Raw genomic sequence first — 17,709 nt, forward strand, 5'->3', positions numbered from 1 at the left:
TTTTTGCCCACAGCTATCATTCTGCCACTTGAGCTACAACTACTCTCCCAGCTTTTTGGTGGTAAATTGGAGATAAGAATCTCGTGGACTTTTATGCCTGGACTGGCTTTGAACCATAAATCCTTCAATCTCAGCCTCCTGACTAGCTAGGATTACAGGCGTGAGCCACTGGCACTGAATCAGCACACTCAGTGAGTTGGGTCACAGCTAAGAAAGCTCAAGCTTAGAGCTTAAGCACCTCTAAGCAAACCTTCCTAACTTTTGCTCCATCAGGAGATCCTACTTCTCATATCCAAGGTGTTCACAATATAAATAACCTACACATAGACACTCAAGTTACATAATTCTATTTTTACGTATGTGTGTTAAATATAATGATAATATTCGCTCACCTTTCCTCTTGGGACTATGGATAGGGGTGGGAAAATTAGGGGGAATGATGGAATGGGTGGCATTGATCAAGACATATTGTACTTATAAACTGACTAGGTGAAACCTCTTGGTACAAATACTTAAATATAATAATTTCCTGAAAAACTATATATACAAATTAAAGAGTAATAATGACTGTGTGATGTTACAAGATACTACTGAACTGCAAGGAACAATTGTGGAAACCACCAATTTAATTCACTGGTTCATGTGGATATCCACATGCCACAAGCTAGAACACAAAAATGTAGATGCTTGGATTAAAAATGATAACTCACCATGCAAGAACATTTGTTGCCAAAAATCAAGGAGAAGAATGAACAATTCCTTAACTCTTTCTCTTACTTCTCTGCATCGATCTCCAATGAGAGCCACAAGAGTCACATAGAATGGACAGCTAAGTCACAGTACATGTGGGACACACACACACACACACACACACACACACACACACACACACACACACACACACACACACACACACACACACACACACACACACACACACACACACACACACACACACACACACACACACAAAGAAGACATTCAAGCTGGGTGCCAGTGGCTCACATCTATGATCCTAGCTATTAGGAGGCTGAGATCTGAGGATGATGATTTGCCAGCATAGGCAAAAAATTCCATGAGACTCATATTATCTCCAATTAACAAGCAAAAAAAAACCTAGAGGGATGGTTCAAGTGGTAGAATACCAGCCTTGAGTGAAATAATCACATGAAAGTATGAGATCCTGAGTTCAAACCCCAGTGCGTGCGCGCACGCGCACACACACACACACACACACACGTGTTAGAGGTGATGCCTGGAGTTCATGGTACCAAGGCAAAGAACAGGCGAGTGTCGGCCATGGAGCCTGGAGTACGAAGTCAGGACGTCTCCCCTTTCCAACATCAGACAGATCAGGAGACTCACTCTGAGCACTCGTGGTCAGAGACACACACACAGGCCTCTTCTTCCTGGGGCGCAGATGGCATTGTGCCTTGGGCTATTAAGCTGGAAATGCAAACCACTTTTTGTGGTTCAAATAATTTCCAGGAGATAGTTTCCTGGAAGTTTTAAGTCCTGTTTCTTCTATCACCTCTGTCTAAATTGATGATTTCTCTGACCTTTTCATCTAATTACACCAGTATTTTGTACCTATTTTTATTAATGGTTCCATTACATAACCCATTATGGGATAGCTCCTGTTGTTGCTCACCTAATGAGTTTACTCCGTCGCTCCTTCAGTTTCCCATCAGGAACTGTGTTCTTGATTTGTCGTACTTGCTGAGATTGAGCTAAGATTGCCACAAGGCAGTTCACTACCACACAAATGTAGCTAGACACCCAGAATCCTAGCGTTCTGCATACTCCATGGAGAATGGTAACCTACATCGGGTTGGAGGCCAAGGAGAAAGAGAGCACAAGAAAGCAGGAAGACTTGGAGGAGAGGGTAACACTGTTCAAAAGAAAGGCACTCATTACCTTATTTATGTAACTGCACATGAGCTTGACAATAGTCTTTAAATTTTAAAAAAAGAAAAGAGAAATACAGAGGAGGAATTTTTTAATGGCAAAAGCAGGCAAAAAACTAGGGAAAGGATAGGGAGAGACAGAGAAGTCTCCCTGGAGCTAGCTGTCATCAACAGACACTGCAGTGAGTGCGGCGGGCAGCACAAACATGTCCCCACCTCTCTTTCAATCATAGAGAAACATAACACTCACCCAACTGCTCTTAGTGTATTCTAACCATTCTGTTGCACCCTAGCAAAAGACAGAACTGAAATGCACAAGCAGCCATTTAAGAGAGACCTGGGCTTTGCTCTTACACCTTGGAGAAGTGGATTATCTATTATAATTATCTACATATTGTCACAACATAGATTTTCGTTGATTCCTACTGGACTGTATTCGCTATAGCTGAGTGCTAGCCTACTGTTCTGATTTCAGTTTCTCTCAGCCTGCTACTTGGTAGTCACTGAGTCAATTAGGAATAGCTGTATTTCTGACCATCATCCAAAAGTCATAAAACAAAATTATATAACAGCTCGTGTGGCAGTGACATCTGATGACAGATTGCCAGATGCAAAAGTCAGCCCATCTCTTGCCCACATAATTGTAACCCCTCTGTACGGTATTTTCACAATAAAAAAAAAGAAAAAGAAAAGTCAACCCATCATGGCCCCCAGTGTCTTCCTGATTTTAAAGGAGAGTTTTCACCGAGGGCAAATGGGCACGTTATGCTAATCCTAAACCATATTAATAGAAATTGTTTTGCTAATTTCATTTATCATTTGCATAATCATGATGTATTAATTACCACAGTGAGGCCATGGCAGGCTAATCTGACAGCATCAATTCCCTGAACACATTTTGTGGTTGCTGAATGATTATTGCTCAACAGTTTCTTGCTTTTGATAAACCCAAAACAGCACAGGCTTCCTGGGCCCCGGGACCACCAGCACAGACTCGAATGAAACGAAACCGAAATGCCTTCAGACATTTGGAGACAAGAAAAGAAGGATTGCTGAGGAAGACACATAGAGGAGTCCAAATTTTTTTTCATAGGTTTTGAAACAACTTGGTTATTATTGTATTCAGTATTACAATCCATTAGCAAAAATGGTCTGACCATTTGTGCAGTAAAACCAGTGAGAAGATTCAGGAAGATGATAGTTGCCTTTACTCAAGAATAGTGATCTATTTTACAAGTCTTCAAAATGTCTTCATCTTTAGTAAGTTGGTAATTTATTACTCATTCATTTATATCCAGTTGGGTATTTTCTTTGTTCCACCCAACTTATCCTTTTGTTCTGTTTTAATGATAGTTCCTTTATCTCAAGTTTAGATATTTCACTGTGACTCAGGAAGGAGCTGGTAAAAAGGCCCAGGGGCTACTGTAATCTAGAGACTTTGCAAGCTGCTAGCCCAGAGATAGCTCAAAGACTGGGAGTCAAGTACTGAGAAATCTGATACCAATAGACATCTCTATGAGACCCAACGCCATAGTTCAACCTTCTTCCCTTCCTACCTTTCTTCCTACCTTCCTTCCTTCCTTCCTTCATTCCTTCCTTCTTTCCTTCCTTCCTTCCTTCTTCCCTGCCTTCCTCCCTCCCTTCCTTCCTTCCTTTCCTTTGGTTTTGCATTTTTGGTGGTCACAATTTTTAAGCAGATGTTTTTGCACATAAGCTATTCCTCCAGCCCTTTAAAAAATATGTTTGTGGTTATTATAAAAGTGATATACAGAGAGGTTACAGTTCCATAAATCAAGTAAAGAGTACATTTGTTTTTAGACAATGTCACCCCTTCCTTTGCTCTCTCACATTTTTTCCCTCCCATCCCCAACTCCAGCCCTTTTTTAAGTTACTTCTTTGCTTTTTAAAATTATATTTTGTATTATCCTTAATTAGTTGTACAATGGGGTTACCATTCAACATATCCATTTATGATCCATGTTATCCCTTTCATCCTTCTGTTTTATTTTTTCTGATAGCATCTCAAATTTTGGTCTCTGACCTTCCTTCCAACACCTCTTGTGTTGAGAGCTGAGATGACAGGTGCATATCAGCATGCCTAGCTTATGTGTTGAGATGTGGTCTCATAAACATTTTTGCCCTGGCCTAGCCAAGAACTGTGACCTTCCCAGTCTCCTCTACTTCCCAAGTAGCTGGGGTGACAGCAGGAGGCAGCAAGCCCAGCCTCAGGGTGCTTTCTAATCCTTTATTTTCATTGTATCTTAAAGAAGTTTCTGTTCACTGTAGATTTACATTTTAAGAAAGATAGACTTCCACTCCAGAAAGCCATGACCTAGTAACTAATTTGGAGGTGTAAAAGCTCATTTGCCATTCGACTGAAGCTTCACCTATACCTTAATCCACACAAATAACATACAAGCCTTAGAGACAGAAGCACATGGCATAAGTATGGACCTACAATATAAACCAAATATCTACCGTCCACAAACTCTTTACAGTGATCCAGAGAGACCACACTATCGACATCAGCCAAGCATGGTTTTATACTAGCATCTGAATTAGAGAGTAATGATTTTCTACGAGACAACACTTATACTGGTGCACACATGTGTATGTGTGTATCTTCAGTATAGGAACACTTACCTTCTCAGATTTATTTTCAATCTAAAGCCACTCTTTATAGTTTGCTCCAGAGGTTAGCAGTTGCACCTCTGGAAAGAGTCTTTTGTTAAGAGTGAAAGCATTTTAACTTCTTTGGGGAGTTTAAAGAAAAAAAAAAAGAAGTGAAAACCCCTAGTTCTTTATACTAGAAAGCTTTATTTTGTCCCTAGAGAAAAGCAACCTGGTTAAACTCTGAACTTATTGTTATTTATTATTTTATTGAGCAATAAACTAAAGTGTGATTGAGTCACCAGTGACTCGGAGATATTGTTAACTCTAGAATCACATGGTTGAATGACTGGCTGGCCTAGGACTTGGGTAATTCAAAGGATGCAGGAGATAAATGAGCCAGGAGCAGAAATCACCCAAACTGATGGAAACCAATTAACTTCAACAAAATCCTGTGAAATGTATTGTTGTCTGGGCCCTGAAATTGGTGGAACCAATCTTTTTCCTGTGCCTGCAGGGCACATTCATTAGATGGAAAATGGCACTTGTGAACATAAACAAGGGGCAGAGCCTGGGCCTAGAGACCTACAGTGTCAGCCTGTGGAGTTTGGAGTAAGGGAGGGAAGTATTGGCCTCCAGTGGCAGCCCTTTGAGGTGACACACAGGCAGAAACACTATTAACAACGGCTTAGAGTCCCCATGCAGGTGAGCAGCAAACCCCAGTGTCATTAGGTCATAAAAAAATAACAACACAATTTTGTAAGAGAGAAAGAGATTTAGCCTGCAGCTTCACAAAAGACCCCCCCTCTTGTATGCTGGTTCGGTTTTAGGGCTTTTGGTAAGAGTCACTGATTTGGGCTGCTGATTCAATATCACCTCTGTTCATATCTAGTGTTGGTGTTAATTGCCTGAGTGACAAATCTGAGGATGAGGGATGATAGGAGGAAAACAGCCTCACTGTCCCCAAAGTCATTGCCCCAATATTCTTTCTTCTAGGCACCATGCCACACCAACCCCTCAAGCGTAGATCCTTTGCCTGAACCTGAAATGCTCTGCGGGGCTAGGTCATCATTGTCTACTGCGTGGTGGGATGGCGCCACCTCTGAGATAATTCATGCAGCACGGGAGGGAGATCTGACCGCAACAACTGTCACCCCATTGAGGGCCCGGATGGAGATCACTGCTGTGGTGGTGGAGCTCAACAACATTCCCATTGTTCAAATGGAGATGATCAGTACTGAAAGGACAATTTCATAGAGGGCTTTGTATGAAGAGACTCCCCCCAAGGGCTAGTGTAGACACACACACACACACACACACACACACACACACACACACACACACACAACTAAACAATCATGGATTATCAAAAACACCATTTTCTCTTGCCAAATCTTAGCCTAAATTTAATCAAGACCTTAATGGGTCATGGACAGATTTGAGGGTTATATTATTTTTTAAAATCTATTGAAATGGCATCCCAAGCACAACAAAATGCCATGGCAAATATGCTGTCAGTACCAAAAAAGTCACATCACTCCATGGTTTTTAATCTTGAAAATAAAGCATCACTACTGCTTGTTGTACAACACTCCAGCCATGGGAAATAAATAGCCAAAACTCATGGTGGATGATGGGTCTGTGCTGCTCAAGGCTGTAAGTATAGCATGTTATTTCTTTGTGTGCTTATTTATTTTCTCTTTCCACTTTTAGTAGTAATCACTCTGAAGAATATCTTGGAAATAGACTTCAAATTAATATTAGTGAGAAGAGATAAAAGAAGATCGCTACATATTAATTAAGGGATCTCTCCTTTAGGAGGATATTACAATTCTAAGTATCTATTCGCCAAACAATGGAACACCCAAATTTGTCCAAGAAATACTACTTTCCCTCAAATCTCATATAGATCCAAGACATTAATTGTTGGGGACTTTAACACACCACTCTCCCCACTAGATAGATCAACTCAGCAAAAACTCAACAGAGAAACTGCAGATCTAAACAACTGCATAGATCAACTAGATTTAACAGACGTCTACTGAATATTTCACCCAGCAGCATCAGAATACACGTTTTTTCTCAGCAGCACATGGAATATTTTCCAAAATAGACTACATTTTAGGTCACAAAGCAAACTTGTCCAAATTCAGAAACATTGAAGTTATACCTTGCATTCTCTTAGACCACAAGGGAATAAAATTTGAACTCAACACCAAAAGCCACCAAAGAGGTCCTGTAACACATGGAGGCTGAACAACACACTGCTGAATTATGAGTGGGTCATGGAAGAGATTAGAAAGGAAATTCAAATGTTCAGGATATTCAACAAAAATGAACATACAAATTACCAGCTCCTCTGGGACACAGCAAAGGCAGTACTCAGAGGCAAGTTTATAGCTCTGAGTTCCTACATCAACAAATTGGAGAGATCTGAGCCTCCTTGAAAAAGAGTAGCAAGATAAACCCCAATCCAGTAGATGGAAAGAAATAATTAAAATTAAATCAGAATTAAATGAATTAGAACCCAAAAAAAAACATAGAAAGAATCAACAAAACAAAGAGTTGGTTCTTTGAAAAAATTAATAAAATTGACAGGCCCTTAACAAATCTTATCAGAAAAAGAAGAGAACACACCCAAATAAATAAACTCAGAGATGAGAATGGAAACATCACCACAGAAACAACCAAGATTCAGAACATTATAAGGGAATACTTCTCAAAATTTTATGCTAATAAATTTGAGAACTTGGCAGAAATGGACCTTTTTCTAGCAAATATCGACATGCCGATACTAAACCAAGATGAGTTAAACTAAACCAAGATGAGTTAAACCATCTTAATAGGCCCATATCAAGCATTGAAATAGAAACAGCAATAAGAGACCTCCCTGCTAAGAAAAGTCCAGGACCACATGGTTTTACAGTGGAATTCTACAAGGCCTTCAAAGCAGAGCTCACACCAATACTCTTCCAACTCTTCAATGAAATTGAAAGAGAAAGTTCACTACCAAACTCATTCTATGAACCCATCATAACCCTCATCCCAAAACCAGGCAAGGACTCATCAAAGAAAGAGAACTATAGACCCATTTCTTTGATGAACATTGATGCAAAACTTCTCAACAAAATTTTGGCCAATCGACTTCAACAATTCATCAAAAAAATCATACACCATGATCAAACAGGATTTGTTGAGAAGTTTTGCATCAATGTTGGTGGGAGTGTAAACTTGTTCAACCACTTTGGAAAGCAGTATGAGGGTTCCTCAAAAGACTCTACAAAGAGCTCCCCTATAACCCAGCAATCCCACTTTTGGGCATTTACTCAAATAATCACAAACAAGACCACACTAAAGCTACCAGCACGACTATGTTTATTGCAGCATTATTTACCATAGCTAAGATATGGAACCAACTCAGATGCCCCTCAGTAGATGAATGGATCAAGAAAATGTGGTATATATACACAATGGAATTCTGTGCCTCCATCAGAAAGAATGACATTGCCCCATTTGTTAGGAAATGGAAAGGCTTGGAAAAAATTATATTAAGTAAAGTAAGCTAGGCCCAAAGAAACATAGGTCCCAAAGTTTCCCTTATTTGCAATAACTAGTATATGTCTGAGTCAAACAGAAAAGGTCAGATAAGTTGATGTTAGGGAAATGAACCCTAAGATATGTATTCAAATTTTTTTTCTTTCATGCAATTGTTTCTAACACATTTATAAGAGTATTTCTTTGTAGCTTTGTATGTCTCTCCCCCACAGTATAACCCCTGCTCTCACTGTATTTTATGTCTGTATAATTTGTGGAGGAGAAGGGGAAAAAAACAAGTCATTTAACTAGGGAATACAGGTGGACCCATTGCAACAATGAGATGTACAAGTCGTTATGTCAAAAAAAGAACTTTACAACTTTGGTGAGGGGGAGCAGGGGGAGGAGGATTCTGTGAGGGGGGAGAGGATGTGAAGGGATGGTAAGGAGAAACAAAGGAGGAGGCTACAATGTTTGATAAGAAATGTACTCATTATCTTCCCCATGTAATTGTAACCCCTCTGTACAGTATTTTCACAATTTAAAAAAAGACAAAAAAAAAGAATATCTTGGAGACAATGAGTCAGATTTATAGAGGAAGGGCAGAATATGCCTGCTTGAGAGATGACACTCACATGAGATGTAAGAGATGATGGGAATGCTAGCTACTCAATTCCAATGCCTTTTCATTCTTATGTTTTTACTGAGACTCACAGGAGAAGTAAAAATACACAGGTGATGGCTGATAATGGATCTTTAGGGCTAAAAAAGACTAATGAAAAAAATGAGGCTGAGCACTGGTGGCTCATGCCTATAATTCTAGCTACTCAGGAGGCTGACATCTGAGGATCATGGTTCAAAGCCAGCCAGGGTAGAAGAGTCCTTGTGAGACTCTTATCTCCAATTAATCACCAGAAAACCAAAAGTGATGCTATGGCTTATAGTGGTAGAATGCTAGCCTTGAGCAAAAGAGCTCAGAGACAGCACCCAGGCCCTGAGTTCAAAACCCACGATGAACTATAATAGATAGATAGATAGATAGATAGATAGATAGATAGATAGATACATACATACATACATACATACATACATACATACATACATACATACATACATACATACATACATACATATATACATACATACGGATGAGATTCTGGCCCTTTTTATCATTCTATGACACAGGACTTCTGGGATTCAGACCTGGATCAGAAGGTATGGGAGAATAGTGGAAATAAGGTTGGAAACACCAGCAGACCAAAGAAGGAGAGAGAGAAGTCAGGGGAGGAAGGAGGGACAGACAGCCAACAATTGTCCTTTTAGATGTTAGGGACAAAATAAGGACTTTGTAGATTTATCTGCCTATGACCTGCCTGGTGCCCGCCTCCCATTGTCTTGGACCCCTTCATTCTGCTGCCTTTTTTCTTTGCTGAGTTACATGTTACTAAGAACCTTGTGTTGCTTTGTTTTCTCCATAGTGCTTGTTCATTCTTAACCTAATCCATAATTACTGTCAGTGGAGACAACTCCTTACCAGTTTAGGCAGACTTCTCCTCCTCGGCCTCGTGGGAATGCAGATCCACTTTTCCCTGGGCCAGCTGCTGTCCTGAAGAAGTGACTGCCATCTGGAGGATTCCCAGGTTGTGTAGTTAGCAGGAAGGCATCAGGAGGCTCCTAGGAGAGGCATGTCCCAGAAATTCTGGGATCCATCATTTGCGGTGTCCAGCAGAAAGATTGTGCTATCTCGAGTCTTTGTTGCTGCCTTCTGCCCCCTAGTATTCACTTGGATCCTAGAAAATGAGGAAGGGTGGAGGTCAGATTTGACCCTTACCCAGTGTCCTCTGCCTCCATCCTGGCAGAGCTGGGCTTAGCTGACAATGTGTGTGTCAGTTCTAAATAAGCACTGTCGTTGAGATCAGCCAGTGGTCAGGGGTGATGGTGCAAAGCAAAGGAGAGGGAACAAGGCCGGCAGGGCTTGGGACACAGGTCCAAAAGTTACATAAACCAAGAGGGTCACAGTGAACCTTCTCTTCTATAATTCGTGTCACTTTGGATGTGTTTAGCAATTGTCCCCAAGACTTAAAGGAGCCTTGCTGTGGCCATTCTGCAAATTCATGAGGCGATGAGACGCCCCAGGCATATGCATGACTATTACAGGAAGAGGGGCCATTTGGACTGTTCTGCTCGCGTCTCACAATCCTCAGGAATGGATGCAGAGACACTGGAGGGGAAGAGAGACAAATCGGGGTGGGGAAAATTTTCTAATCTTAATAAAATCTGTTTGCCTTTTCCAGTAAGTAAAGAATTGAGTGATTACATGCCTGGTGCTGCTTTAATATCATCAATGAAGTGACAAAGACCTGAAAAAAATAATTAGAAGAAAAGAATCTATATTCTACCATGCCTGGGTTACGTCTTAATATATTCTCTCATTAGCAATAAGCCAATGCTCTATAAACAATGTTTTCTCCGCAGGCAACAGAAAGTTAATAAGGTATTCCTGACCCCTGTTGAAACACACAGGCTGTAAGAATATAAAGGTTTCCTGGTGCTGGGTACATACGTCAATGGGGAATAAATGCTAGAATGTGCTGCTTCAAGGATCAATTTCTTCCAAGTTCTTCCTGCTACTCAGTAACGGGAAGATGTGAGCAACACAATCATTTGGGTTTCATTTGCAATAGGGCGAAGACCCTACATCTTAAAGCAGGGCAGAATGTAAACATAAAGATCCACTGTTATTTTGTTTCCTAAATGACTTTTGTTTTGGTAGTCCCGGGGCTTGAACTAGGGGCCCAGGTTCCATCCCTGAGCCACTCTGTGCTCAATGTTCACACCCTACCACTTAAGCCATAGCACCACTTCCGGCTTTTTCTGTAGTTTATTGGAGATAAGAGTCTCATGGACTGTCCTACCTGAGCTGGCTTCAAACCACAATCCTCAGATCTCAGCCTCCAGAGGAGCTAGGATTATAGGTGTGAGCCACCAGTGCCTGGCTCTAAATGACTTTTCAATTCAGAAAGATGTTGTGTGTTGTTTATTATAGACAGATGTCACTTTAAAGCAGGCAGATAAGCTATGTAAGTTTAGGAAACACTGTCATTATTAATTGATGTAATTATCAAAGATTTGATTGACAAACTCTAAATTGGACACCACTGCTTACTTTCACATTGCTAACTTCCCAATCAGCTAGAGTAACTGGGATCTGAGAATGATTTTATTTGCCTTCTGCCAAAACTTGTTAAAACTACAATTTCTCTTTCCTTGTCTTTCTCCATTTTGATGTTGCCATGAGGAAAAGTAGTCAGCATTTACAAACTGATCCAAGGACATCCCTTAAATATTGTCTTGACATTATTAACTTGACATTGTTACAAACAACACTGAACCTACAAACATCACTAGTTATTTTTTCTTCGACTTAGACTGGTCAACACTAACAGCGTACAATTTAATAGCTTAGTATTTTGGAATTAACAAGAGTGATGATTTTGGAAGTTCTTTGTAATGTACTGTGATGTGCAGTTCAAGAGCCAACAACTAAAATTCTGTAGTCCTCTTAGAACTATAACAGTTTAGCTTAATTTGTAAGTATAAACATATATAATTGCCACAAATTATTACCTAATTGGCACACAGGATAACAGTTACCCACTCAAATCATTCAGGAGCATTTATTTTTTGAAGCTATCTAGCATAGGAATGCTTTCTGTTGATTTAAAATATAGATTCCATAACAGTTGTTCATCTTTATCTAAATTTGCCTTGTTTTCTGCTTCTTACAAAGCAAAAATTGTTTTTCAACATGAAGTTGTTGTTCTCCGCCTCCCCTACATAAATCTTAACTGCAAAATAACAAATTCAAATTTATTTTTTATATGATCACTGTTTAGTAAATTAGTAAATAAATTCATTTCTCAATATATTTTACATATTAAAAGTTGCTTTGATGTCATGCCAGACTCTGGATAATGCATTTATTTTTAACTTGAATAATACTGAAGCACATTTTGAAAGTTGAAAATCATGTCCTTCCTTCAAAAGATTCAGTATGTCAAAAAATCAGGATTAATAGTGACTAGTTTGGGGCACATTACTTCCAACCAAGTTAGAATTCTCATGTATGTTCATTATTATACTTCAGTCATTAAGTATCTCAGATCCAAATGAATACTTGAACTCATATTTGGTATTTCAAGGATCAGAAAATAATCTCCAGTAAAATAACTCATTAAAAAGCAAGCAGGCAGCCAGGCACTGACAGCTCACATCTGTAATCCTAGATACTCAGGAGGCTGAGATCTAGAGGGTCATGGTTCAAGTTCATCCCAGATTTAAAAGTCCCAGAGACTCTATCTTCACCTACCCAAGTAAAAGCCTGACTAGTATGGTTCAAGTGGTAGAGCACCAGCAAGTAAGCAATTAGAGCTAGCTCGAAGCCCTGAATTTAATCTTCAGTATTGCTGAAAAGAAAGGAAAAATATATCTTGATACTCTTCAAATTAACAATAAATATGTTAAACGCAGAGTACTACAATTGTAAAATGCTGAGAATATTGGCAATACGTACACATACAAGGAAAGACAGAGGAAGGCAAGGCCCTTGAGGTAGAAAGTAAGTTTATTCAAGCTACCACACTGTTTCACTTTTTATCAGAAGTAAACATCGTGAGCCAGGAAGTTATTTCTAATCATGCTTTCCTGAGGTCTCCATGAGTCATAAGGAAGAAAAACTTCACTTTGACTTACATATTAATTTACTCATTTGGGAAACAGTTATTTGGAATCCACAGAAGGAAGAGTACTGTGAGGTTGCTGTTTTTCCTGCCAGTAACAGGACTTTTAGAGCCTGTAATTTATTTTTTTAATAGTGCAGAACAGATATTAAAATTCATCTCAATAGTATTACTTCTGGGCTGTATGACCTTAAATTTGACCTCTCTCGATGTAGATTACCTATTCTGAATATGGGGACAGTCACAATGATCAGATAGCATTATTCTGAAACTGCTGTGTAATAGATGTACAAAAGCATGGTTCTTCATACTAACCCCACTGTGAACTCTACTGAAATAATACCCACTGTAAAAGACAAAAGCAAGAGATGAAAGGAGTTAGGAAAACACAAATTTTATTGCAGAAATGGTTGGAAGGGTATTCATTATATAATAGAAATTTAAAAAGAAAAAAATCTCAAATATTAACAAGAATGATGACAGTGAAGTCAATCTCAACATGGACCAAACAACCATGGAATGGAGCCTGCCTGTAGATATTTACAGTACTAATCTCCTTTCGTCCTATTAGAAATTCATGATTACTCCCTTGGTTGGGTTGCAATGTACTTGGGAACTTTCTAATGGTCAAGTTATCTTCATATCTTTACTAGTTAAAAAAAATGGGCTTGGAGTTCCTGCACAGTATAATTTAATGAATTCCTCCTCTATTTTTCAGCAGGTTTTTTCTTGACTTCCTTGGTTTATAAGCATATATCACTGTTTATTTTACCCCCTTCCCTCCCCCCCCCCATGGATGTACCATGCTTCAAGTTCTACTAACAAGTTCCATATTTTAAATACTTTTCAGGTCTGATTTACCAATCAGAAGAAAGAACTTCTGCTCATTTTCCTTTTAGCATTGTCATTTTCTTCATAACTCCTCATCAAGCAAGAATATCTGCTCTCTTGTAAGCCCTAGACCTGGATAGTGAGTTCCTTTATTTATTTGAATATTTGCTTCATTTTGGTTTCATTTGTTTACATCTCAGATAAACCCTTAGCAGCTTCTTTGATGTTCTTGACATTAAACCATGAAGAGAAAGCAGAAGTATGAATATATTATAAGGTGTCGATATCAAAGAGTAACTGACCTTTTAAAGGTACCAAGAAGGTTGGGGATACAAAAAAAATGACATTGTACCTCCACAGGTAAAAAAAAAAAATCCTTCACCAAGATCAAGCTCAGGAACTTTCACCCTCAACCATTTAATCTTGACTTTCATTCTTTAGTATGAATGGCTCCCATTCCCTAAGTCTTTTAGGCCAGAACAAGATGAGAGAGACAGGGACAGAGAAGGAATTCATCCCACACAGGCCACTCCCTCAAAGACAAGACAAAAACACACACTCAAGTTCAATATTCACAGAGGGCAGGGAAGGCAAATGAGCAGAGAACACCAGAATCGTCCTTATAGAGAGGTACAAAGAATAGCTACAGATCCTCCCAAAGCATTTTTTTCTGCCATATCCAGACCCCATGGAAATTCTCATGCTGACCAAGTTCAATGCAAAAATTCATGTTGACGATGTCAGAAGTATTTGTTAAAGCTCAATGAAATAATAGCAGTAAGCATGATTTACAATAAAACCTTCATGAAACTATTTAACAAATGTAAGCAGGTTTTAAGGAAATTGGTTGTCTGTGTGTGTTTACTCTTTGAATTAAGTATTAAAGGAAAACAGCATAATAATGCAAAAAAACACAGGGTTCCTGTAACAACAATAATTATGATAACTAACATCTGTAGATTGCTTTACAGTCTGAAGAAGGGCTTCCTCATGCATTACCTAATTTGGGGCAGTGGAAATGTTTAATGATATGGAGTCCTCAAATGCATTTCATTAATAGTATATAGTTTATATTAATTAGCACCTTTAGAAGAAATTATTGTCATAATGCTCAGGAGCTAAGTATGAACCAAAAGCTGGGGGTGGGGGAGTAAGATGTTGAAACCCAGTCTGAACCCCATAAATCAACGGCACATCAAATAAAATCTGTCAAACACTTCATAATGTTATGTGCATGTCATCAGCCTGGAGGAGAGCCCTGCTGGGTCACCGCAGGATGCTGAAGAGGTAGAAGGTGCGAGAGCATGGGGTTAGAAGTTTCATTAAAGCCTTATTTACTAGTTCGGAATGAATTTACATTGATCTCTTAAACTATTGCTAACCACAAATGCATTAAACCTAAACAGTCTTCATTTACTGAGAAATAAATGTGTCAGCAAAACCATGACTTTTGTCCAATGCTGTTCCGGCATTTAAGGCATTTAATTCACAAAGGCTCAGTGTTAAGCTTTTTATTGCTTGTTGTGCTAAAGCATGTTCGTTTAATTGCAAATATATTTCCTTCCTGCATCATTATCAAAATTGTTATCTTAAGGAAATATTGTTTTTAAATAATCTGGTGGAAAACCAGAGGCGGTACGTGGGCTTATGCAGAATAATTGTTTCCTGCTACAGATGGGCTGGCAATTAAGTTGGAACATTGCTTAAACAACTTTAATAGGAGTTGAGGATAAAAGGAATTGGACTGTGCTAAGCCGAGTTATAAGGAGCCCTGGTGTTTTTTGTTTTTTTGTTTTTTTCTTTTCTGTGGCGTCAATGTGTACTTGTAGCTGATTTAGTCGATACTTTACATTTTTAAAGAAATTTGTTAATGGTTCCAAGGCCTAGCCTGATAAATAAGTAATTGCATTGTATTTTAAAATTTGGAAAGATATAAATCATCTCAAAAGTGACCTTAGTATTTCTGTCTTTGGAAATGGAGACAAATGTCCTGGCTTTAACTTTGACCTTGACCTTTCCTTGTATTAACTTTAAAAAAAAATGACATTCAGGCTTTCAATTAAAGGGTGCCAGTAGCACTGTTACCAGGTGGACCAAACTAAGAACTGAGTATAGAGACGCTATATTAAAATACAAAATAACAGAGCCGCACTTGGCTCAGACTCCCAGGTCTGACCTACATTTCTCTCCACTTTATTGCTTTCCAGTGGCTAAATATAATACACGTGACAGTTACAGGTCCCTGGCTGAGCATGCAGTGATGGTACCTCCCTTTCTTCATTAGCAAAAGCCCCACTAATCAGGTTGTATCATTTTGCCCATGAAATGGGGCTTACTTTTAAAATGTTCTCTACAAGAGGATTCTGACTGCAATTATGTTTAAATTCTCAACAACAAAAACAGCCCAACTCTTTCTTTACTGGAGAGATGATTATGAGTATGGAAAATGCGATGAGGGCTCATTATTCTGGAGTCCATTAGATTTACTTTTTTAAAAATGGGGCAGGAGTCCACAATGTCTGTAAAGTCAACCACTGTAAGTTTCCAGGAGAGAGCAACCAAGATTTGCATTACTACTGTTAGTGGAAAAAGAAAAAATTCCAATGGGTGACCAGTTTAATTAATAGCAGTGAGGACCCCTTTCTGGCACTGTTGGGGCAAGGACACATGTCTCAGTTTCTTTCAGAGGTCAGATAAGAAGAAAACAAATGACAGTACAGAACCCCAAAGGGGTGGAGTCCTACAGCAGGCCAGTGGGCAAAATTAGCCATGTCCCCGCACACCCAAAAATGGGGACAAAACAACCCCGGGGGACAGGGAAGAAACAAGAGAGCAGAAGCAGACACAGCCTACCTCGGTCCAGCCTGTCTTCCTGCCTGTCTTCCTAGGCCAACGCCCTGCCCACCACTGGGGACCCAGGGGTGAACCTTCCAAAGGCAGGGTTGGTCCCCACCCTGAACTTCCAACACCCACCTACATACACCCTGGCTGACAGGCAGCTGGGGGACAAAGCACTCGTCTGGGGTCACTCGTGGGCTTCTCCTGAGATGCGGACAGAGCCAGGGGCTTCCGCCATGGCATGAAGAGGAGAGGCATCCATTAAGCAGATACCAAATGGAAAGGGCGAGAAAGGGATGTCGGTTTTCGCAAGTGGGCTGCGAGTGGGTTTACCTGGACGAGACGGGGCCATCCGCTCCAGCCTTTGCACCCATGAATCTTTTAACGCCCTCTGCTCTGGCCTCAGCCTTCCCCGCTGTCCCCTCTGCCTCTCACCGGTGCCCCATGCTGATCAATATTGCAAACGTTGGGGCTATGTGTGCCCTGGCACCAGCTCCAGCACTCTCTGACTTCACTTGCTCACCTTCACACACCTCCCATCACTTTCTTTTTGACCAGACACTACCTGTGGTTTTTCTCGTAGTTTCCACCATCCATTTAGGTACTCCAAAGTGTTGGGGGGGTATTGTCTTAAATGCCTTCTTGAAATCAAGATCTGATTCCTTTCGGAGGTCAAAGCTCAGCTTTCGGGTTTGCCCACAGTCACCTGCTCTCCGGCACTCTCCTGCCCTCCATAAAAGCAAACTGCCTCATGCTGGAATAGGCTGCAGAGGTTAAATTACCCTTTGCTATTACAGAGCGGTACAAGGGCTCGGCTAGGACGCACCTAGGCCTGCTCTAGTCTTCCTTGGGCTGTTGGGGGGCATTTGCATGCCTGGAACAAAGGTAGACAAACAACAAATCATCCATTCGCCCTGGAGACCCTCAAGGGCTATGCTTGCAGATTCAGCCAGCCAAAGACTGGAAATATTTAGGTGGGTGGGAAGGTTGGTGGACGGAATTGTGTCTGTCCTGAACTTGCACAGATTGTTTTCTTAATATGGGTTCCCTCAGCAGTACAGTATAACAACTACTTCACACAGCACTGACATTTTCTTAGGTGCTGGATGTCATCTACTGACCACTATGTGCAAATACTGTTCCATTTACCTAAGGGACTGGAGCAGCCTGGGCTCTTCAGATACCATATGTGCTCTTTTAGGTTTCTGAAATCCCAGCTCATTTCTGAAGACTTGTCAGGGGATTTGAGA

General features: G+C 40.1%; 1 protein-coding gene across 3 annotated transcripts in view; it reads right to left on the reverse strand.

The window, feature by feature from the left end:
• Positions 1-17,709, reverse strand: part of Runx1 (RUNX family transcription factor 1) — an 803,982-nt gene that overhangs the window by 598,799 nt on the left and 187,474 nt on the right. For 2 of the 3 annotated variants that reach the window (XM_070030636.1, XM_070030635.1), the window contains one exon: positions 9,586-9,841. The exons of the other annotated variant lie outside the window; for it this stretch is intronic. The gene's annotated coding sequence lies outside the window, so the exon portion shown is untranslated. The remainder of the gene's footprint in view (positions 1-9,585; positions 9,842-17,709) is intronic. 3 annotated transcript variants of the gene reach the window in all.

This window comes from Dipodomys merriami, unplaced genomic scaffold (assembly GCF_024711535.1).
Source record: "Dipodomys merriami isolate MVZ:Mamm:240054 unplaced genomic scaffold, mDipMer1.0.p SCAF_2, whole genome shotgun sequence".
Classification (NCBI taxonomy): Eukaryota; Metazoa; Chordata; class Mammalia; order Rodentia; family Heteromyidae; genus Dipodomys; species Dipodomys merriami.